The 25,033-nt window shown below is 41.0% G+C and overlaps 1 protein-coding gene and 1 pseudogene across 3 annotated transcripts in view; both read left to right on the top strand.

Moving 5' to 3' along the window:
• Positions 1-25,033, top strand: part of LOC121453293 (janus kinase and microtubule-interacting protein 2) — a 148,114-nt gene that overhangs the window by 57,194 nt on the left and 65,887 nt on the right. Inside the window, exons 1-2 of one of the 3 annotated variants that reach the window (XM_041659948.1) lie at positions 20,771-20,780; positions 23,535-23,539. The exons of the other annotated variants lie outside the window; for them this stretch is intronic. The gene's annotated coding sequence lies outside the window, so the exon portion shown is untranslated. Of the gene's footprint in view, positions 1-20,770; positions 20,781-23,534; positions 23,540-25,033 lie in introns of those variants that run through there. 3 annotated transcript variants of the gene reach the window in all.
• Positions 21,333-22,516, top strand: LOC121453295 (annotated as a pseudogene).

Consider the following 25,033-nt stretch of genomic DNA (forward strand, 5'->3'; position numbering starts at 1 on the left):
CCAATAGCAATGTCTGAGAAGCAAGGAACCTTATCCCTCCCCTTCACTGCTGAGTGAGTCCTCACTTCCAAGCAAAGCTTTCAATGCCAAACTGAAAACTTGTTGGCTAAATTAACAAATGCGTGAATAAAAAGACGATTCCAACTTACGATAATCATCTGCTTCATTATGACATTAAAAGCTATAGGCCAAGTCTTGACTGTGTGTTTCCCTAGCCACTGACACAAATATCCGCCTTCTTGGCCTTAATCATCATCTCTGTATTTGCCATTCAGCTCATGGTCTGCAAGCTGTCATGAATTTCTAAAAGTTATTTCTCAAGGTAGATCCGACCGGGTGATGCTGTTTCTAGTTGTTTGTTAACATTTTGTCTTTTTGATATCTGTCACTAATATTCATAAAGATTCAAAAACCTATGACTGCTTTAAGTAGGAAGGAGCATAGAGTCTCTCTTCAACTCTAATCAGCAGCCTTCATTTGCTGCCGAGACACACACAACCACCTCAGAAATCTGCATCAAGATGTAAAATAATACTCCTGCGATTTGCATAATGTAATTATGTTTTCGGAGCTGGTTTCTATCACATCTATCATTTTATTTTATGTTTCCCTTTGGCAGAGCCTTGGTGAGCTCTAAATTCATGTTGCCATCATAATATCGAACTGAACACCATTAAAACATTGGTATTGGGATAAAAGCGCAGCCTTCGTTTGTGCAGCTCTGCATACGCTGCTTTCGCATGTATAATCTTAATGAGATAGCACAGTTTTCATCATCGCTGATTTGCACACCAGCAGCAGAACCTCAGGAATCATTAATGATCAACTTGTCTCAAGGTCGTCCAGCTTGCATGTGAAAAGGTGTGACTGGATTTGGGTACTCTTGATTTTTGCACTTGACTTTCAAGTTTTTCTTCTTCCTGATATTTTACTTTATATTACACCTATACCTCTTGATCTTGGGGTGTTTATTGGACTTCCCTTTTCTGGTAGCTCGTGCATCTGTTCCAAGTGTCATAAAAGTATATGCTGCAGCAGATTATCGTGTCTCTGTCATATTATAATGTAGCCACGATATTCTCAGGATTTATTTTCATAATTTTCTTTCATATGTTTTTGTCTATGTGCAGAAAAGCGTGTCCTTGTGAGTACATATGTCCACAGAAGCCATCATTCCCTGGAGGTGGAGTTACAGGTGCATGTGACCCATCTCATATGGGTATTGTGACTTGAACTCTGGTCCATTGGCAGAACAATGAATGTTCTCTTAACTGTTAAGTTGTCCCTTTAGTCCCAGCAATATCTTTAAAAGGTATTGCAAATATATGTTACTTTGAAAATAAATAAAGGCTTGTTTTGGTGTGTATGTAAATGTACGAATATGTATATCTGTTAGCATATATGCACATGCCTGGGTGCATGTGGAAGCCAGAGGAGGGCACTGGATCCCTCAGAGATTGTGCCATTGGCATATGCAGGACCCCTAGTGTCTTATGTTTTTTGTTTCTGTGACAAGACACCATGATCAAAGCAACTTGTAGAAGAAAGCATTTAATTTGGAGACTACGGATTCAGAGGTTTGGAGCCCAAGATCACTATTGTAGGGGTGATGGAAGCATGCAGGCAGATACGGTTTTGAAGTATTATCTGAGAGCTCCATCTTGATTCAGAAGCACATGGCAGAGAGTGCTGGCAGGGAATAGTCTGGGCTATGAAAACCTTAAAGCCTGCCCCCTAGTGACACATCTCCTCCAATAAGGCCACACCCCCTAACCCTTCCCAAACAGTTCCATCAACTGGGATGCAAGCATTCAAATATACACATACAGGAGCCATTCTCATTAAAACCACAAAATTTAGCTGGTTACGTGTGTTCCTGTATCTGAACTCCAGCCTCCACGATTGCACACCAAGTGCTCCTAACCACCGAGCTATCTCTCCAGCCCTCTCCTGGCTTTAGGTAAAGGACAATTCTTGGTAACGTCCAGATTAGAGGAAGACTTTGCCATTTCTCTGAGCTCCATTCAAAGAAAGCATTGTCATTCCCATAGAACTAAGGCATTGAAGTTCTTGACATGGTCATCCTCATGTCAACAATACATATTCTCTTCATCTGCTATCCACACAGACGTCTCAGGAAAAAGCCACCATCATTTTTAACCTTGTCTTTAAGAAGTAAGCCATGTAGTTTATTTCTATAAGACTTCCTTTTTGAAAATATTTTGAGATTTTCCTAAATAATTTGAATTTTAGGATTTTTTTTTTTGCCCATAACCACAGATACTCATTTGGAAATATTGCCTTACAGATATTGACAGTTTAGGTACCTCCAGTGTTTGTCTATTAAAAACCACTGTAATGGTGGGGCTAGCCTTATGAGAAAATCATTCTTCACATGGGCTGTTACACCTACAGAATAAATTCCTAAAAGGACTATGTCTAATTCGGTTATGGAACAATCTGCCAGACTTCTCTACATAAACTTAGGCAAGTTTATACTCCCACCAGAAATCAGGTGTGTTTCTTCACATCTGCACAAAATAGCGCACTTTAAACACAAGACTTTTTAATTCTGTGTAAAAATATACAATTGTAGTTTCATAGTCAGTCCTCACAGTATATATATATATATGTGTGTGTGTATATGTATATATATACATACATACACACAAGTTACACATATGTATATATATTCTTTTTTCTTTGATTACATATTTATGAATGTCATGCACATGTGTATACTTAGTTCATCAGCTATACTTGAATAACTTGTTACTGAGCCTCCATTTTCCCTTTCCTAACCCTGGGATTACAAGTACAAGCCACAACATCTGCCACTTTTAAATTAATTCCCTGTGAATTCCATACAGTGTATTTTGATCATCTCCACCCCCTCACAAACTGTTTTCAGATTCACTCCTACCCAACTTCATGTTTTCTTTTTAAAAATACTTAAATTTTTATTTATTTTTAGTGTTGAGATTATAATATGATTACAACATTTCTTCCTTTTCTTTCCTACCTTCCCATATACCCCTCCTGGCTCTCCTTTAATATCATAAGTTCATTTTCACTAATTATTATTCCATATATACACATGTATGTATATACATGCATACATACATACATACACATACACACACACACACACACACATATATATATATATATATATATATATATATATATATATATATACACACACACACATATACTTATATGTATGTTTTCAGGGCTGACCATTTGGCACTGGACAGAAAACTGGCATGCTCTTCCCCAGGAAACACCACTTCTCCTGCTCCCGGCTTTCCTCACTTGCCAATAGTTCTTTGTGTACCGTTGTAGCATTGAGGCCTCATGGGCTTTTCTCTGTTTCCAGTTTGGCGTGTTCACTGGTGTCTTCCTTGTTCAGCTTATGTCTGGCTGGTCACATTAATGTCCTTTACAGATGTAACTTCTGACACTTTAAATACCATCCAATCTAATTTGTGTGTTCCAACCAGTCAGGTTTGCAGCCCACCTTGCAGTGTGTTTGGCCTACCAAGAGTCACACCATTACAGAAAACATACTCTTCTTTTCCCAGAAGGTATCGCATGCCCAGAGCTCCTCAGGTAGGGGTCGGACTTGATGCCCACCTTCCGCCTGCTGTGCCTAACATTAGTCTTTGCTGAGCTTGCTCAGGTCGTTTTGCATGTTTCACAACCTCTGTGAGTTCCTACACACAGCTTCCCTTTTGTATACAGAAAACAGTGGCTTCGTTCAAGTCATGTACTGCCTTGACTATTGCAGTAGTTCTGCCCCTCTTCATTAAAGACCCAGAGAGCCTTGGGGAGGCAGGTGTGATACAGATGTTCTCTCTAGGGCTGAACACTCCTCAGTCTCTTGTTCTCTACACATGGGCCAGTTGTGATTCTTTGTGTTGATTGGCATTTACTGCAAGCAGTTTCTCTGATAAGGATTGAGAGATGCCCTGATCTATGGGAAGAGCAATGTCATTAGGAGTCCTTTTATTACTATGGCCATTTAGCAAAGTAATAGTAGAAAGTTCTCTCTTCGGGCCCATGTACTCTATAGGCACCAATTCTTGACCTGTTCATGGTTCCAGGTATTGTAGAACAGTGGAGAAAATATAGGGAGGACTAATTAATAGTATAGATCCAGCTCAGGTCCCTGTGCTTCCAAAGCAAGCACAATACAGACTGACATATCTCATTGTCCTCTCTTTGATATAAAATGAACATTGCAAATTCATAATTGCATACAAGCTTGAACATCTCCTCTTTCCATACTCTGTATAAAATTGAATGAGATCACCCCAGTGCTACACTTCATCCATAGGTCAGCTGGTCACAACACTTCTGCCTCAGTATTGAACATAGATCTCACTTTGTCAAATTTTCTCACTTTGAATATCTCAAAGGTGAAAGCAAAAGTCTGCAGAGCTCAGTTAAGGGTCACTGAAGGCCTTAAACTTATTCTCTACTTGGGAGGTTACCATTATCTCTCAGAGTGAAGTCTTCTCTGAATTCCCAGCTAGCTCCAGGAACTACTACCTAGGTGCAGAAAACAAGTGACTTACAAAACCTTTGCACTTCAAATTCAGCTTGATCCATAGAAGTCATGCGTGAATCTTAATAGGTTGATTGAGGAACCAAGAAATCAGAGGACAATTATCATTAAGAGTAGAGAAACTGCCTGTCTTTCCGTATCAACGCACATCTTCCAACGAGATGTTGCACACATATCCTGGGCAGAGCTGATGATGAGACAAAATTATCCTGCCTGACTTGTGTGCAGATGTTTGCCCGCACCATATCGTTCTCACTCTGGAATATTGTGGGTGCTGTTTTCTCTGCCTAGCTTTATCATGTCAATGCATACCCTTTTGAAACACAAAGAAATCCAGATCCCACAGGACCCTGACTGGCTTTGAATAGTCACAGGAGGTGTTAAATCCCTGGAGGAGCTTCCTACCTCCACACTGTAGCCTGTACTCAAAGTCACAATAAACCATAATGTCAGCTACACATGATGATTGACAGCTGTATTTAGAAGTCAAGGAAGTGAATCCTCTCCCGGATTTCACTGTTGAGTTGTGACTGTGCAGATTGATTAGCAAAGGGACTCCACGGAGAGGCCAATTGATTACCAATATTTAATGAAGTCGTGTCGAAAAGTGAATCATACCACTCGTTGATTGACACCTCATACCTTGCCTACTCCTAATGCTTGAGGACCCCCCCCCCCCCCATTTATTTTCTTGGCAAAACAGGCTCAGTAGTGAAACACTGTGAGAGAAATGGAGAGAGAATGAATTGTGAATTGTTCCACTTCCTGGGGGTTGTCAATCCCATGATCACTCCACTGGAGCGTTTGTCTGGTGAGAGCGCCTTCCTCTCAGATGACACCTTCCTGCACCTTCACTGGCAAGACTCTTACATCGCTGGCAGCATTTGTGAAAGTGACACTCACTCATGAACTAACCACTGTCCCTCAAGACCTGAGGCCTCAAGACCATGGCTGTGGGGCTGGGTTTCGGCATATGAATGTAGGGGAGCGCATACTAGCAATCGCACCACAACAGAGTCCCATCAGGGTCGCTGGAATCCACTTCTTGATAACCAGCAGGCTTATGCTGAATCCAAGGGTGCTCTCTTGTTGTTCACACTAACCTTGAGGGTGGGTTAAGGAATCAAAATTCCCGACCTCTTTAAAATGCACTGCCCCACATTTTAGCCGCAAACCAGTTTCCCTGATTGTGGAGTAAATGAATCTACTCTTGGCTGTCATAGAAGGGACACCCTGTTACACATGTCCAAACATCAAAGACAGGGCCATCCTCAATTTCTACTTTCTCCTGAAATAAAGCAGTTACCAAATGTTCTGCGCTTTCCCTCAAAGCAATGAGAGAAGCCATATTGCTGGAAAACACTATTGCTTAGAAGATGAGAGAGCTCCAGAAGTGAGGAGACAAGGGAACTAAAATCACAGAGAGGAAAGAGTTTGAAGATCTGCAGTTGCTTTTCCCCTGGAGACCTGCTGAGTCTTGAAGCCTCTAGCTAGGTTCTAAAAGCCTGAGATTGGCCTTGGTCAGAAAGCAGTGAGGAGATACACTCTCTCAAAAACAAACAAACAAATAAAGCCAAGCTGAATCTCCCCACACAGACACCGAATTCTAAAGCTGCTACTGTCTTCTCAAATACCATTTTCTTCACTTCCTGATTTTCTCCAACAAATCCCAGGTGATGCTTCTAAGACCTTCTCAATCTAATTTCTGTTGTAACCACTTTAATTATTTTTTAATCTCTGTCTTTTAATTTATACTATTGGGTAATTTCCTCAGCTCTGTCTTCCAGTCTCTGTATCTCTATTCTCTGGATCCCATCCTAATGTTTACCTCCATGTGTTTTCAGCTAAGATTGTTTTGACTTTTTAGAGTTGCTTTGTTTTTACATTTGCCTCCTTGCTTATACATGCAATCTTTATTGGACTCTTAAATCATTCTGCCTCCCTAATGTCTAATACCTTCCAAATATGAGTGTCGAAGGGTCTAATTTTGCCACCAGCTACATTTGCTCCAGTAAATTTTCTGCTTTTGAGATGCATATGAAGGAAGTTTTTGAAGTCTGTGGGTGAGTTTTTGAGGAATTTTTTCCTATGTGTTGCTGAAAAAAAGTAGTCTTTCAAGGAAATATTTTCTACTCCTATAGGCAGTGTGTATTCAGTTCAGGCACTACTGTGAAGGAGGGCTTTAGTCTGCAAATCTTGGTTCCTATTTATCATAAAACCATGTGTGATGGTTAATCTTCATTGTGAATTTGATGGGATTTAAAATAATTGCGAAAAAAAAAAACCTCTTTGGTTTCCAGAAAGGTTGAGGCATGGCCCAAGACAGTTCTTCTCTCTTCATTATGGTTCAGAGAAACCAAAGGGTTGGACACAGCTGATTTAACTGAAGAGTTAAAGCCACACCTAAGTGTGGGTAGCACTATCCAGTGAACTGAGGTCCTAGACTGACTAAAAGGAAATCTCTCTCCTCCTCCTTCCCCCCTTGCCCTCCTTCCTGACTGTGGATGCAATGTGGCTGTCTTGCTCTTCTGCTTCCACGCCTCTCCACCACCGTGGACGGTACTGTGGACTGAAGTGTGAGATGAAATAAACCCTTCCTTCATTAAATTACTTTTTTCCGTGTATTTTGTCACAGAAGAAAGAACAGCAACTAATACCCCATGTATGCAATCTCTTTAGGTTTCTGGAATGCTATTCTGTTATTGCCTTTTGTTGTTGTTAGTGGATCATTAAAGGTAAATGTTTGAAGTGGATAAAATGTTCTAGAAAACCTTTTCTCAATGCCATCCTACTGACCAAGCCTCTCCTCCTATACCAGCCCTGCTTCCCTCTCTTCCGAACCTCATTGCCTGTATCTACCTCCAACATAAAGACTGCTTCTGTCATGGCCCTCCCATAAACATAATAACTGCCAAGGCCGTAGCCTCTGAGTGTCTTCTCTTTCCCTGGAAATCTCTCTTCATTTATCTTTCTCTGTTTTCACCTCAGGCTAGCATCTGAGTCAATCTTGTTTAACAGTTGTAGTGGGGCCCAGCTTGACTTGCTAGCATACCATCTGCACAGGTCACGCACATTGGCAACCCTACAGCTCATTAAGCGAATCCTTTACTTGGCTTAAACTACCTTTCCAGCTTTCTTCCTCTCAAGTCTCCCTCATCCTACGGTGAAGCACACTGTTCCATAGTGTTTCTTCTGCACTGTGTAATGAGTGGCTATATGTTTACGTGCTTTATTATATTAGGAACACAGTGTGAACTAAGGCCACTGGGAATAAGGAAGTGTAGGCCAATTACAGGAGAAGGTATGCAGTAAGTAGATTCCACAGCTTGCAGTCTCATCAAGGGAGACTGTGATAAATGTGGTTCGGTCCACATTGTGAAGAGTGTGGGAAAGGGGCCATTGTTCTATGGACCACAGGGCACCAATGAAGGCACGTGTTGTATTAATGGCTTCACTACCACTTGCTGTAGCTTTAAGAAGCAGAAATAAACGACAGTCCGCTGAAGTGGGACAGCATGTCATTCTCCATACTGTTGTCCTTAAACTTTCCTGGTGCTTGGTTTGCGCCTTCTGGGTTTGCTCAGTATCCCTATGGGACCATTTTCATATCATGTTTGTGGTTGTTTAACCTCTATTGAAGCAGGAATGTGAAGAATGATGGCATCATGTATACTGGGGGACTCTCTATGGAATATTGTGATGCTCTTGTCTCCTTTAAAATGGAAGCAAATGTCATAATATTGCACTCCTATTTCTGTCACTGGATCTGCTGGGACTTTAAAATGTATCATGTAATACACAGAACTAAGGATTATTCTGCATTATCTTGCCAGAAAAGTGTTTCAATTTTTATATAACTTCTATCTCTATATAAGTCAAGGAAACATGCCAGCATTTAGAACTCAGCTTCTATAAATTTGTATATAATAAAGTCTCTCAGTTGTGTTCCTCTCTCTCTCTCTCACACACACACACACACACACACGAACACACACACACGAACACACACACACACACACACACCCCACACATGCACACATCCAAACACACACTATTCATTTGTGTAACAATAGGGAAAGAGAAAGACAAGCCTATCTTTGCCGCTCAGAAGCGGGGAAGAGCATCAATGTTGGGCTCAGGCCCAGGCGAGCGATGCTGCAGTTGGAACCATGCCATTCCTACTGCATAGGGCCTTGCGCAGAAGTCGATTCTTCTGGTGCTCTAGACAGGAAATATGGGAACTGGTAAAACTAAACTGCAGACTAAGAAAAACCATTAACCCAACGCCCATCATACACTTTAGCTATCTTTAGACCAAGGAAATAAAGCCGACATTCTTGAGAGTGTTCTATCTCGTGCAGTTCTCATAGCAAGAAGCCAGGCAATTTGGAGTCATTTTTCTTTTTCTTTTTCATCCTGTCTATTACTAAATAATTTTTCTTTCTTTTAGCTGTTGTCAGAGAGCACTTAGTTTCCTTGGATCACTGTCAGCCTTCCATAGGCATTCTGGGCATTATCTCTCACTGTGTCTAGCCTGAATCACAAAAAAGCATCCCTCATTTGAGAACGAGGAAAGAAAATCCTCTGAACACAACATCTAAAAATGGCCACATATACAATAAACTGCCCTGCTTGCTTGTACTTTTATTATTCTGCGCCCTAAGTCAATCAACCTGTAATGTAACACCATCAACACAGCAAATGCCATAATTCCATTAAGTACCCAGTCTGTAGGTGTATATTTTGTTAAAATGACCAAAAGCATCAAATTTTATTTCTGTTTCTTCAAAGATGATTTAATTGACACCTTTCATTGGTTTTTGTTTGTTTATCGTTTTCTTTCCCTGCGCCTTCAATCAAATTAACTCTGCCTTCTCAAGAGCACAGAAGCGTGACTCGGCAATGCTAAGAGAGAAATGTCTGTGGAAGGCGGAGCTTCCGAAGGGAGGCAGCCTGAAGGCCCTATCAGGGAAGCATAATCATGAGGCCAAATTACACGTTAGACCATCCCGCTGCAGATGGAAACTGCCAGCCACGTGGAGGGATTGAGGGAGGCAGGCAGGAAGAATGGCAAACAGCAGCTTTGACAAACACAGCCTATCAATTTCACTAGACAATTATGGGACCGGGAAGAATCTTGCTGGCAGCTCATTTTTCTCCAGAGCCTCTCCAGCAAAGGAAGGCCTGGCCTGGCATAATGATGGCGTGTGGTGGGGGGGGGGGGGGGGGCTCTGGAGGAGTCGGGCTTGTTTCATTTTAGTTGGGCAGGATAGGAATGTCAGCCCGTGATTAACCACACAGAATAGACAGGAGGCATCCAAACTGGGATCAAGCTGCTGGCATCCCACTTGCCCTCTTTAGCCAAAATAGAATGATGAGGGAGTGTTTGAAATTCTGGTACTTCTCCAGCATGGGTAGCAGTGATTACCAGCAGAATATTCTACCTTAAACTTTAGATTGCACAAGAATGATCATAATTTGACATCAAAAGATTCAAATTCTAGCCTGGCTATTATCATCTTCAATATAAATGTACTAATTGGCCCTAAAATTGTTTAATCAGCAAAATTTGCAATGGTTTTAAGAAAAGGCAGTTATTTGAGAAGGGAAAACATCAAGGATTTGTTTAATGGGTTTTGATTTTTCCAAACACAACTTATCACAGATTTAAGTCCTAGATTGATTTCAGTTCTGAGTGTTAAAGCCCTTCAGCTAACTTTTATGATCCCTAGAAATGTTGACTTCACAGGTGTAGAATTGAAGTTCTTTTAGTTTTATTTGCTTCATTATATTTTATTTAGCTATTCCATTTATTTATTTTTTTTATTGTGTGTGTGTGTCAGAAGACAATTTACAGGAATCATTTCTCTCCTTCCACATCATACCCAAGATTAAGCTCAAGTTGCCAGTCTTGGAAGCAAGCACTTTTCCCAACACTGCTGCCTTAAGGGCCCTAAAACTTGAATTTTGCTAGTTATCACAAAATAAACTAAGGCCCTTTAAAGAATGGAAGCAAGTTGTGGTTCTGTTTTTTCCTTTTTGATATTGAATTTTTTATTCCTTTCTCTATTGCCAAAAGAAAATTAAGACCACTATCTTTTTCTGTCATGAAGCAATGTGCAAAAACTGTCTCTACCATCCACAGTCCCACATAACCCACCTATTTTATTCATTGCTTTCAGAATCTTAAAGCTGAAAAGGAAACACTGATTTGTAAGCTGTAGCTCTGACATGGACAGGTGGGGTGTGACTGCTCACCATGGTGTTATCACGTCAGACTTCCAACTGTGATGGTGACATCTAAGATGGATGGAGACAGTCACTCTTGCATGGGTTTGCATGGATTAGCCTAGCCCATCCACATCCTAGCACATCCAGCAGGCAGAAGTTGAAAGCTGGGCTGAAGAGAGTTAAGCTGTCCAAGGTCACACAGTTAGTAGCTGCTTAGGGGTGGTCTTTCAATCTAGCTTCTGAGTTCCAGTGATTTTTACAATACTAGAATTTGCAGTTATGTTTATTGTAGAAAAGTATACTTTTACTAATCCGAGCAAGTAAAATTTGTATATAATTTTGCTCGCTGGATGCAAATCAATGGCACAACTTTGTTCATACTCCTTAACCATTTTTAAGTTTGTGTACAACGTAATAGCCCAAAGTAATGACACTTTCATGCATTTGTGTTTCTTGGCCCTCTTCTTCTGCTTGTCTCCCTACCCCCAGAATCCTGGTTGGTCCTGTGTCTTGTCACAGTAAGAATCCTAATTGTATCATTTCTGCCATCCTTCACCTTTCTCCTAGCCCTTCCCAATTCACACTTGCCCCTCCCAGATGCCTCCTAAATTCATAGTCTCCTCTTCTTTAAAGATTGTTGTTACATATTCATATAAAATAAATGTATAAATATAATCTGCTGAGTCTCTTCAGTGTTACCTGCATATATATGTATGTATGTATATATATGCATGTATGTACATATGAGACACAAACTTATGTGTTATATGTAAGTTTAGGTAAATAAAAATAATGATTACTTATGCATTTTTTAAGAATCCTAATGTCATTTTTCCTTTCTCCCTCCCTCTTCTGCTGTATTGTCTTTCCACCTTTTCCCCATTTCTTTCTTCATTTAACCTGTTTTCTTTTATTCACCTCCCATGGTTCATCTTTCCTTTCCTGTGGTTACTTCAGGTTATGTCCTTATGTATGAGAAACTCTCAAAACTGCTGTTGAGAGAGAACACGTGGCATTTGTCTTTCTGGGTTCCACTTACTAACTGAATATAATCTTCTCTAGTTCTATGCATTTGCCTACAAATATCGTGATTTCTCTTTACAGGTGAATGTTATTCCCTTGTGCATATGTACCACCTCTTCACTATCCAGGCATCAGCTGAAGTCTCTGGATTGTTTCCATTCCCTAGCCTGTGAGTGGTGCAGGAAAGCCGAACGGGTGTCTGTTTTCTGTTTTCCTTTTCAGTCTTTCTCCAGAGATTTCAAGTGTTCATTGTTGAGGTCTTTCATCTTCTTGGCTAAGTTTCTTCTGCGATGTTTTATTTTCTTTGAGGTTATTGTTTCTTTGCTAATTTTTAGTTTGGAAGAGCTACTTCGTATGAGAGTCAGCTCCTTAACTATTCCTTTATAACTCTGTCACTACCTGTGCCTTTTCCCTGGTGTGTGTTTTATGAAAGTGGAAGCCTCTAGGTAAACTACACAAATATTAATGCTTCTATGTTTTCTTGATTAATTTTTATCTTTATTAACATGTAGAAAGGCCTCTTAAGGATCCTTATCTATTGCTTTGTTTCTATGCCTATTTGAGCCCTCTATATGGTTTTTGATACTTTCTCAGCGAGGGGCTCTGAATTCTTCCTCTGACATGCAGCTATCCCAGGGTCTTGGTTTCTGATATGGAGGAGATGAATAGTGACCACTGAGATGTCTTAATATTCTGTTGTCTCATGTGTATGGTCTTTCTTGTTCTGCTTCGTGTGTTTATTGAGAAAAATGTTCCTTCCCATTGAAATGTTTCTCCTTTATGTCATTCTTTTTGCTTTTGCAGTTTTCTGTGAGTTTCTCTGGTGGGCTGTCTTCCTGTTTCCTGTTACTATTGTGAGAGGTGATGGCTGTAGCTCCTTTAACTTGTAGTCCTGTCATTGACTTGTAACAGGGGACACTGTGCACCTCATGTGTCCTGGATAAGGTGCAGGCCCAGTGATGTTAGCTAACTGTCGGGGGATCTCAAAATGTCAAAAACAAGGACTTCTTGAATTTTGCATACAAATGGATGGAAATAGAAAACACTATCCTGAGTGAGGTAAGCCAGACCCAAAAAGAGGAACATGGGATGTACTCACTCATATTTGGTTTCTAGCCATAAATAAAGGACATTGAGCCTATAATTCGTGATCCTAGAGAAGCTAAATAAGAAGGAGAACCCAAAGAAAAACATATAGGCATCCTCCTGAATATTAACCTTCATCAGGCGATGAAAGGAGACAGAGACAGAGACCCACATTGGAGCACCGGACAGAAATCTCAAGGTGCAAATCAGGGGCAGAAGGAGAGAGAGCACGAGCAAGGAACTCAGGACCGTGAGGGGTGCACCCACACACTGAGACAATGGGGATGTTCTACTGGGAACTCACCAAGGCCAGCTGGCCTGGGTCTGAAAAAGCCTGGGATAAAACCGGACTCGCTGAACATAGCACACAATGAGGACTACTGAGAACTCAAGAACAATGGCAATAGGTTTTTGATCCTACTGCACGTACTGGCTTTGTGGGAGCCTAGGTAGTTTGGATGCTCACCTTACTAGACCTGGATGGAGGTGGGTGGTCCTTGGACTTCCCACAGGGCAGGGAACCCTGATTGCTCTTTGGGCTGATGAAAGAGGGGGACTTGATTTGGGGAGGGAAATGGGAGGCGGTGGTGGGGAAGAGACAGAAATCTTTAATAAATAAATAAATTTAAAAAAAAAAGATGTTTGTAAGTCCTAAAAGCTTTTCTGGTGAGATCAAAGTTAAAAATAGTAGCTTAAAAGTTAAAGTACTAAAAAGAAATCATTTAAAAATAAAAGCAGAAGGAAGTAAATAAGGAAAAATTATGCAAATAAAAACAATCAATAATGTAAAATGCCAGTCCTTAGTTGGTATTTCTTTCTCACTGGGGTAATATGGGTTGTCTCCCCTTTTGGACTACTGTTTTCTTCAGTCTTATTGGAGGCTGATGAGAACTAATAGTCTGCCTAATGAGAAGCTTCTCTTGAGCACAGGCTATTCTTCCAGAATTCCCTGTACTAAAATCCCCTGCTCTCCTCCCCCAAGCCCCAAACCAGTTATAATCTTTCCCCTGGTGAAATAAGAATCAAATTTCCGTTGGCGGGTCTTGCCCCAGCTCAGGCTCTGGAGGAGTCAGGCCTACCTGCCTGAGTCCATTTGTGTGTCATCAAAAGCACCGAGCTTGGTTCCAGAGCACATTTTTGGTATAGCTTAACCTAAGCCTTGCACAGCAGAGAGGGACTACCATTCTCTCAGGTTCAGGTTCCTTGGCTATACTGCTATGCACTCTCGTCCTTACCCTGCCCCTGTCTACTTTCTGTGTTGACTTTTCAACAGTCCAGACCTTCTCTCCCTGAGCCTCCTGGTGCCATTCTTGTGACCAGATCAACAGTGACAGCATTTAAAACTGGTTGGTGGGACTGATTGGGTAACAGCAGCAGATTCATCCTCCTTGCTGGACCCCATCATTGGGCAGTCTGGGCACATTTATAAGAGAAGTTCACTGCTCTGAATAATTAACACTGGTCAGCAAGTAGAGGAGTCTATACAGTGGCTCAGTAGCTTACTTTTCCTGCTTGGCCTCTAGCCCCTGTGATGCCCTGAACTAAGTCAGGAGTGAAGTAAGTTACTGATCATGTCATTGGAAAAGTAGGACTAGGAGAACCTGGTTTCTTTATGTGTCTGTCCTCGCATTCTATGACATTGCCGTATAGCTCATGATCTCAACATGCTATCAGTAAGTACTTCTTGGAATTCTTTCCAAATTGGGTTCTAGTAGTAAGTTTATATTATTTTTAAGAGGAAACTTTGATAGAAATAAAAAATAGCTCCTGCACGTTGTTTATATTCCAAGCTTGAAATTAATTGTTCCATGACTTTAGGGTTGATGATGAGAAATTTGATGTTATTTTGGTTTTGGTGGCTTGCTAGTTTTTCAATTTGACACAAACCTAGAAATATCTGGGAAAGGGAACTTTGGTTGAGAAGATACCTCCACCAGATTGCCTATAGGCAAGTTTGTATGGGTATTTTCTTAATTAATGATTGACAAATTAATTAATCAGTCATGGTCTGGTGGGCCCAGACCACGGGGCATGGTGTAAACTGTAGTAATAAGAGCGGCGGGGCTGCGTCCCCGGCACCCGACCGCCCCCACGGCTAGCTTTACCCAAAATAATTACACGGAAACTGTATTCTTTTAGACACTGCTTGGCCCTTTAGCTCTAGCCCTTACTGGCTAATTCTGATATCCCGATCAACCCATCTTTAATAATCTGTGATCACCGGTCTTACTGGGAAGATTCTAGCCCACGTCCATCCTGGGTCGGAGCTTCATTGCATGTGTCTGCCCAGGAGCCGGGAGCATGGGGAGCATGGCGTCTCTCTGAGGCTTCTGCTCCCGAGAGGAGAGCTGTGGAGTCTGAACTCACTTCCTCTTCCTCCCAGCGTTCTGTTCTGTTGACTCCTCCCACCTATCTTCTAACCAATGAGGGCCAAGCAGTTTCTTTTTATATAACCAATGACCTTCCTCCATCAGTAAACCCTGAGTGATTGGTCTTTAAATCATAAGAAAGCTGGAAAGCAATACTTCTCCATCGCCTCTGCTTTACTTCCTGCTTCCTCATTTTCCTTCAGGGTAGATTATGATCAGAAGATGTGAGCAGAAATTAACCCTTTTCTCCTCAAGTTGTTGGTCATGTACTTTGTCCCAGCTGCAGAGCCCTAAGACAGCTAGTGTTTGGGAATGTTTTCCTTTCCGTCATTAGCATTGTATCTTTGTTTGGTGTTTTGGCCTGTTGACTATATGCTGTAGAGAGAGTCTTCTCTGGTCATGTCTGTCTGCAGTTCTATGTGTCCCTTGTCTTTAGATGCTCACTTCTTGTTCATACTTTGAACAATGTTGACTGTGGTTGTAGGGTTTATTCCAGCTCCTTCTTCCCCCTTGATTCTGAGGCTTCATTGCTTCATTCCTTGAGTAAAACTCGGGGTTCTTAGAAGATTTGATCCTTGTTTTCAGGTATGTGAGCCTGAAGTATTGTCTTCATTTTGCCTTCCATCCTTGAGATGTATTGTTCTGTTTGGTTTTCTTTATTGATGATGTTTTCTACTGTTTCTTTTAATTTTATTCATTAATTCTTTCATCTCCAGGCTTTCGTCCACGTGGCCAACTTTATTTTCAAAGCCTTCACTCATTTCTTCATATCATCCTTATTATAGACATTGTTGTGGTCATGAGCACTTTTTAAAAACAAGGGCTCTGTAATATTTTTAATATTATTTTAGCTGTATCATTATCTTTATTTCCTCATATTTAGGGGTTGTGCATTTTTGTTTGTTTGGTAGGTTTTTTTGCATAGGTTTTTTTATTGTGCTTGCATAGATGTTGGAATGAATGTATTCTCCAGATTTATTTTCCACTTTTCCTTACTTTGTGCTTGTGTGTACTATTTAACAAAGACACTAACTATAGTAACAACGATTGGTCAGAAGTTCTGGTGTTAACTTGCAGTGGGAGATATTTTTATATCCCAGTCAATATTCAAAGACATTGGTACCACTGTACTGACTGGCAAATATAGTTTATAGCCTTTTTTAGAGCTAAGAGTGTCAAGGACTAAATAGTAAAATGAGAAGAGAATGGTCAAGGGAAAAAGAAAGGATTGTACTATGCATGAGGAAGGAAGTTTACAGGTCAGAGTGCTAAGATACAGAAGAGAAAAGGCTGAAAAATGAAAGCTTAGAGGGAGAAAGGGAAGGCATAAATGTCTATGCAGGCAGCACTAAAATAGCAGAACAATCAGGGTAGAAAAGAATAAATAAGAAATAATAGTGTTTGGAGATTTAGCTTACCATCAGAGTGCTTTACGCAAGTCCCTAGCTTTTGGTCCCCAATATTAAAAATAAATATAAAAATACAACTTAAAATAATAAATAAAAATAAGAAATCAAAGCAAATAAATGAAACCATGGAAATATTGTAAACTCAGTAGTTTTTCTTGTGGAGCAGTCTGACTCCTGTCTCCCCTGAACCATCTTTTTTATCGGTCTCCACAGGTGGAAGAGAAGGCTGCTAGTCTCAAGAAATCAAACAAGTTACCCCATGTATCCGACCTAATGAGAGGGATTTGTGGGTGGGAAGTCCAATTTCTCCCATGATTCCCTGGTCTGAGGCCTCCGTACCTGCATTTGCAAATTGCTCTCTGGTATTTTGTGGTCATTCTTTCCACTCGCAGGGCCTTATGTGACTGAGGTGCAAAGGGGTTGTCAGAAGACCTACCCACTACCTAATCTCTGTCATTTTCAAGTCTCTTTCTGGCCAGGCCAATCCAGTACTTTGCCGTGTTGTAAAGCTCACTTTCCATGATCGCCTATAGCTAGCTCACTCAGGCAATCATCCCCATCAGTGGAGGTGATGCCTCTCGGTTAACTCTGGGAGAATCTAGAAGGTTCTCAGGTTCAGGCTTCTGCAGCAGGAGCCTTCATCTGTTCCCACTGCTTACTCTGCTAAGCCACTCAGTGTGTCTGCTGCATCCAGCCTCCGGTTGCATCTCCTCAGCCAGGAGAGTCTTGCTGGTATCCAGAATGAGGAAGAGCAAGCACCTTTCAGGCAGCTACTGCAGATGTGAGTGATCTGTGCTGCTTCTTTGTGGAGAAAATCCCATCCCTGCTCGTGTCAGCTTTCTTTAGCTCTTTCCCTTCTAGGAATAATCTGTAGACTCACCTTCTGGGTTGGAACCACATTCTTCAAAGACCTTCAGACATGGAGCAAAGGAAAGACCTTTTTTTTTTTTTTTTTTTTTTTTTTTGACCTTTTGATCTTAAGTACAATGGAACACTTTATGTTTTTCAGAATGTTTTTGTATACTTATATGAACACACATACACCTAGAAACTTGCATGTATGCATATATTTATGTAAGTATGACTATAATGCATTTTACATGAACGGCATTATATTTCGCATATAATTATTTAGGGACTTAATCATATACTTTGAAGTCCAGCTAGTCTGATGGCCAGTATAGATGAACCTACATATTTTAAAGACATTGCATAGTCTCTTATAGACTTTAAACAGATGTTCTCTTTTATGTGGACAAGGGTTCATGCCTAATTTTTAACTTCTAGAACACATAGTTTGATTACCATGAAGTCTGTCTTTATCACCTTTAGTATGCTACAAAATACACATTGTCAGGGACCTGCCACTTACCAGGGTAGGGACATGGGGTGAGAAATATAAGTAAAGAGTAGAAAGATGCAAAAATAATAAAACAGAAAAACAGAATAGTACCAGGAGAGAATTCCAGTGAATACTGAAATCGCCCACATTTAATTTTCCATACACTTTTAATACCCCAATACTGAAAGGGGGAAGAAAGCAACAAAAGACTTCTTTAACATGATACAAAGGACAACTCAAACAGTTAATTGCTTTAATACTTTGATGCGTCAAGCCATCTAGGCAATGAAGCCACCCTAGATCAAGTATCCTGAGGGAGCCACTCCCCAAGTAACTTAATATTACAAAAGAAGAAGCAGAGTATGTTTTCATATTCTGACCATCTGTCAGGATGGAATGGACCTACTTGTCTGAGCCATCTTAATGCCAAAAGAGCCAAGTAACCACATCCTGAGTCAGGAGGTGTGGCTACATTTGTCAACAATTTTGAGCAGCTTTCAAATTCTCTGACCATCAGACAAGGTGGAAATAGGCTCACATTTTTGGGCCTCCACAATACATATTTGTCTCATGCTACTAAATATAAACTCCATGTAGACAAGAACCACCTTTATGCATTGTTTTCAAAGATCTCCCTTCCACCCCTAAAATTGTCTACCTTCATTGAGTAAATGTTCTGTGGCCATGTTCTTGACTCCGCACGCAGTAAGGTGCACCCCCATTGTCCTGTCCATAGGCAGGTAGCTCTTGGAGGACAAGGACAATCACTTCACCTCATCTAGCTTCAGAGGAGGCACAACGCCTTACACAGGCGACAAGCTCAGTTGCTTTCAGAGGGGAACAGTATAGTGCACAGTTAAATACTCGGTCACCTAGATGGGACTCAGTGCAGTAACAACTTAGGATCCTGCCATTGTGGTGCAGAGCAGCCCGATGAGTTTCTCTCAACCTCCTCCTGCTCCCTGTCTGCTCTAAGACATCATGGCACCATCTCTGTGCTGAATTCTTGCAGAAACCTCTGAGCCCAGCTCCTTGCTTCCACCCTCATGCTGTTTTGTTTTTTTTTCTTCTATTCTAACTAGAACAGGCAGAGTAAAGTGCTAAGAACCCAGTCAGATCAGGACACCTCTCCTAACGTCCCCAGGGTATCACCATTTTCTTTAGGTAGAAGCTAGAACCAAATAAAAGAAGTCTAAAAGGCACAGCATTGTCTATACATGCTGCTCTTCTATTAACGCCAGCCCTCAGCTTGGCTGCTTTCCTGGCTCCCTCCCTCACTCCAGCCTCCTGATTTCCTGGAGTTCTAGGACTTGGATACTTCAACCCACTCTGGAGTCTTATACTAGCTTCTTCCTTAGGCACCCGCATGGCCTACCCACTCTCATGCAGCTTCAAATATATCCCAGTAGCATAATTCACTCTCTGCCCTACATAAATCTCTTTGGTTAAAAAAATTAACATGTATTCACTATACTACATATCATACACTAGAATCACTAGAATGCATAATAACTTCATACATGTACATAAAATCCTCTTATTTCCTCCAGGTTAGTCCCTCTTCCCCTCCCCTCATCAACGTTATTTACTGTTTCCTTTCTCTTCTTAACCAGTCCCTATTCTGCTTCTTCCTCTGTGCTTTTTTCCCTAACATGTTATGATACTACAGCCCTACATGCATATACTTGTATGTAGCATGTATGTATGTTGGCTTATTGTGTGTTCTCTAATGGTAGTTCCATAACCCAAAGAAGTATTATTGATGATTAATGATTGATTTCTGACCCTTCCTGGCCCTTTTATGCCAAGAACAGTGCTCGGCAGTTGTCTTAGTTATTGTTGCTGTGAAGAGACACCATGACCAAGGCAATTCTTACAAAGGAAAACATTTAAAGTGACTTACAGTTCACAGGTTCAGCGCATTACCATCATGGTACACCATGGTGGCGTGAAGACAGGCTGGAAGAGAGTGGTGCTGGAGAAGTAGCCAAGCGACTTATATCTTGCAGGCAACAGAAAGTGGTGTGTTTCATTGAGCAGTGTCTTGAGTATGTATGAGACCTCAAAGTCTACCTCTACAATGAGACACTTCCTCCAACAAGAACATACCTATTCCAGGAAAGCCACAGCTCCTAATAGTGCCACGCCCTATGAGCTTGTGGGGGTCAATTACATTCAAACCATCACATTCCACTCCCTGGCCTCCATAATCTCATAACATTATAATAATACAAAAATACATTTAGTCCAACTTCAAAAGTCCCCATAGTCTATCACAGTCTCAACATTGTTTAAAAGTATAAAACTGCTTCTGAGATCCATGGAATCTAACTCTAATGCCTCTATAAAATTAAAATCAAAAAAGGGATCACATACTTTCAACATATAATGATACATGGTATACATCACCAGTCCAGAACATAGGGAAGGGAGCATAGTGAGGAAATACTGGACCAAAGCAAAACTGAAAATCAGCTGGGCAAACTTTGAAATATGCATCTCCATGTTTAATGTCAAAACACTCGTTAGATTTCCAACTCTGTTCAGCTTTGTTGACTACAACACACTTCTTTCTCTTGGGCTGGTTCCACTCCCTGTTAGCAGCTTTCTTTGGCAGGTGTCCCACAACTCTGGCCTCTCTAACATCTTGGGGTCTCCAAGGCAACCCAGGCTTCAACTTCACAGCTTCACACAGTGCCTTCTCTACTATGCCTCCATTCAGGGACAACCCTGACACAGGCCTGGTCTCAGTGACTTTGCTTCATCTTGGGTCAAATTCCATAGTCCCTTTTTACTATCCTTAGCTCCAGAACCATGTGGCCCAAACTGCCAAGTTCTGTTGTTTACTGGGGCTGGAAATGGTCAATTCCGTCTTCACTAGTTTTCCGTCCTTCATTGCCTAAGCTTGACTGTCCTGAAACTGGAACTCTAGATCAGACTGGCCTCAAACCAGGAGATCTGCAAACCTCTTCTTTCTTAAGTGCTGGGATTGAAAGTGTGTTCCACCACCCTGGGCTCTAAGACTTGCTTTATTTCCTTTTCACAAATGGGAAATTTACCTGGGTAGGATCTTGCCCTAAGGCCACCACTGCCTTTATTACATTTCTCGTTCTGTTTATCTCCTTGAACAGAGGATTTATCTCCACCTCACTTTTTGGTATTCATTATTTTCTTAAATTTTACATCTTGTGGCAGCTCGACAGAGTGCCGGGCCTGTGCTCTCTCCGCCTTCCTCCCCACCTCCGGTTGCCAGCTACACTGGTTTTGCAGCCCGGTACCGGCGTGAAGGTCAACCCATTGCACGATGCTCCCGAAAAAGGGAGGAGATGGAATTAAACCACCCCCAATCATTGGAAGATTTGGCACCTCAATGAAAATTGGTATTGTTGGATTGCCAAATGTTGGGAAGTCCACCTTCTTCAAAGTACTAACCAATAGTCAAGCTTCCGCAGAGAACTTCCCCTTCTGCACTATCGATCCTAATGAGAGCAGGGTGCCTGTGCCAGATGAGAGGTTTGACTTCCTCTGCCAGTATCACAAGCCAGCAAGCAAGATTCCTGCTTTCCTAAATGTAGTGGATATTGCTGGCCTTGTGAAAGGAGCTCCCAATGGGCAGGGCTTGGGGAATGCCTTTTTATCTCATATTAGTGCCTGTGATGGGATCTTTCATCTAACACGTGCTTTTGAAGATGATGATACCACGCATGTTGAAGGAAGTGTAGATCCCATTCGAGATACAGAAATAATTCATGAAGAGCTTCAGCTGAAAGATGAGGAAATGATTGGGCCCATTATAGATAAACTAGAGAAGGTGGCTGTGTGAGGAGGAGATAAGAAACTAAAGCCTGAATATGATATAATGTGCAAAGTCAAATCCTGGGTTATAGATCAAAAGAAACCTGTATGCTTCTATCATGATTGGAATGCAAGGAGATTGAAGTGTTGAATAAGCACTTATTTTTGACCTCAAAGCCAATGGAGTACTTGGTTAATCTTTCCGAAAAAGACTATATAAGAAAGAAAAACAAATGGTTGATAAAAATTAAAGACTGGGTGGACAAGTCTGACCCAGGTGCCTTGGTCATTCCTTTCAGTGGGGCCTTGGAACTCAAGTTGCAAGAATTGAGTGCCGAGGAAGTATCTGGAAGCGAACATGACACAAAGCGCTCTGCCAAAGATCATTAAGGCTGGGTTTGCAGCACTCCAGCTAGAATACTTTTTCACTGCAGGCCCAGACGAAGTGCGTGCATGGACCATCAGGAAAGGAACGAAGGCTCCTCAGGCTGCAGGAAAGATTCACACAGATTTTGAAAAGGGCTTTATTATGGCTGAAGTAATGAAGTATGAGGACTTTAAGGAGGAGGGGTCTGAGAATGCAGTCAAGGCTGCTGGAAAATACAGGCAACAAGGCAGAAATTATATTGTTGAAGATGGAGATATTATCTTCTTCAAATTTAATACACCTCAGCAACCAAAAAAGAAATAAATTTTAGTTGCTCAGATAAATATACAACTTCTAAAATGCATATATTGGGCTTGGGGATTTTGTTTTTTAAATTAAAGTTTCTGAAATCTAAAGAGACAAAGTTAGGAGTGGGAATCTTCTACAAACAAATTATTCTTATTTGTTTTTAAATTACAAGATACCGTGTACCCTCAATGAAATGTGAATTGCTAAGCGTGAACAGCTTTGCTTCTCACGTGATTAAGACCCTACTTCAAACTGTAGAAGCTTTTCAAGAACCATATTACTCTCCTGATACTTCATTAATCTCCATCATGTGTGCCAAGCCTGACACATTTGACAGTGAAGACAATGTGGCTTGCTCCTTTTTGAATCTACAGATAATGCATGTTTTACAGTACTCCAGATGTCTACACTCAATAAAACATTTGACAAAACCAAAAAAAAATATTTACATCTTGTAATTTACGCAGCTCAGATTGCTCCTTTCCATTATAACTTTTCATTAAAGTTACAACTAATACCACTTTTAGTGTATACTAGACTGTTGTGAGATTTCCTCTGCCAAGGGAATGAATAAAAACTCTTCACTTTAGCCTCAGGCAGACTCTTCAAACAGTGGCAAAAAGCAGCGATAGTCTTCACCAAAAGAGCACAAGAACAAGTTTAAGGCAACATGCTAAAATTCTTCTCTCGGAAACCTCTTGATCCAGGCATCCGCAGTTCAACAAGTCATATTCAGCATTGCTGTCTTCCATGTTCTTACTAATATGTCCCATTAAGCAGCACTTAAATATTCCACTGCTTTTCTAACACCAACGCAATGTACCAAAGACCATATTGCTCCAAACAAAACCATGATTAGGCCTATCACAGAAGTACCCCATTCCTGGCGCCAACTTTTATCTTAGTTAAGTTTCTATTGCTGTGGAAAGACACCATGACCATGGTAACTCTTATAAAGGAAAGATTTAATAGAGATTTAATTCAGAGGTCCAGTCTGTTATCATCACGGTGCAACATGGTAGCGTTCAGATAGGCATGGTGCTGGCAAAGTGACCTACATCTTTTAGACAACAGGAAAGTGTGTCTTAGTGGGTGGTATATTGAGCATATATGAAAGCTTAAATTTCACCTCCACAGTGATGCACTTCTTCCAACTAGGTCATTCTTACTCCAACAAAGTCACAGCTCCTAATAGTGTCACTCAGTACGAGCTTAAGGGGACCAATTACATTCAAATAACGACCACAGCAGCTATGAAGTATTCAGTACCTTAATAGTGGTCAATCTGGCATTAATTTGGAACATTTGTACCTTTGTTGCTCAGAAAAACTTTCAGTGATGTTCTCTAAGAGATATTTTGCATGTCTGAGACTCTCCAATCAAATGCTTTGGATACAATCCTTGCTCCATTGCTCTGGGCAGAATTTCCATTTTATTTATATCCACTCAGTCTCTTGTTACTCCATCTGAACAGATAAAATGGGATATTATGATCATTGTATGCTACTACATGTTGTATTTTATCAGACCTAGTTTGAACACACCATTTTAATATTGCGAGACGTCTATGAACCACATCCCTAGACTCCAGCATCTGAACCTGTCTTGTTGCTTCAACTCTTGTGATCATTTTGGATAGCATAGCTATTCTCTGTATACTAGTCATAGGAGTAACGGACCCCCTTCTCTGTACCTTATTTTACATAATAAAATATTAACTGAGAGGTTATAATTACCACACATAGAAGAATCTTCAAATGAACTGCCTTAAACCATCAGGCCCTTTAGGCCTCTGAACGTAGTAATTGAGCATGATGTGCAGTCATTTCCTAACTATTGGAAACAGTTAGCTGTCAAGAAACAGATTGAGTCGATGGGTGGCTCACAGATATATGAACTGTGTGATGTTGGCAAATAGAAAAAAATAGTTGAATTTCCTTATTTGAATAATAGAATGTTACTTCCCCATGAATCTGTTTTGGTGAAATATCTGGGCAATGGTAGAACCTGTGTGAGAGTGCCCAGGGCATCACAGTGATGAGTGACACACAAGCAAATGTAAATATTCCCAGTACTGTAGATGAGAAATGTGTCCTAGCTGGGCATAGTGGCATACCTCTGTAATCTCAGCATTTGTAAGGGTGAAGCAGGAGGATTACTGCGAGTTTGAGGTCAGCTTAGGTTTCATAGTAATTTCCAGGCCAGCCTGTGCTAAAAAGTGAGACCCTGTCTCAAAGAAAGAAAGAAAAGGAGACAAATCTCAGTGCTGATATGAAATGTTTTTCAGCGGCGACCAAACAGAAGGCCTCCTCCATGCTTTCTCCACAGCCCCCTCAGCAGTTATTTTAAACATGAGAATATTGCAGATTTAATATCAGCCATAAAAAGGGCCTTCTCTCCCATTTTACTCCATGCCTAAGTCAGGCAAGAGCCTTGATCCATTCCTAGTTCTCACTAATTCTTCTCATGTAATTTTCCTTCGATCCTCCTTCCCTCTTCTCCAGACCACATGGCAGCTCCTCTGTCATCTTC

The sequence above is a fragment of the Microtus oregoni genome, unplaced genomic scaffold, assembly GCF_018167655.1.
Source record: "Microtus oregoni isolate MIOR12 unplaced genomic scaffold, Mior012 000011F_ref0000422, whole genome shotgun sequence".
NCBI classification, from domain to species: domain Eukaryota; kingdom Metazoa; phylum Chordata; class Mammalia; order Rodentia; family Cricetidae; genus Microtus; species Microtus oregoni.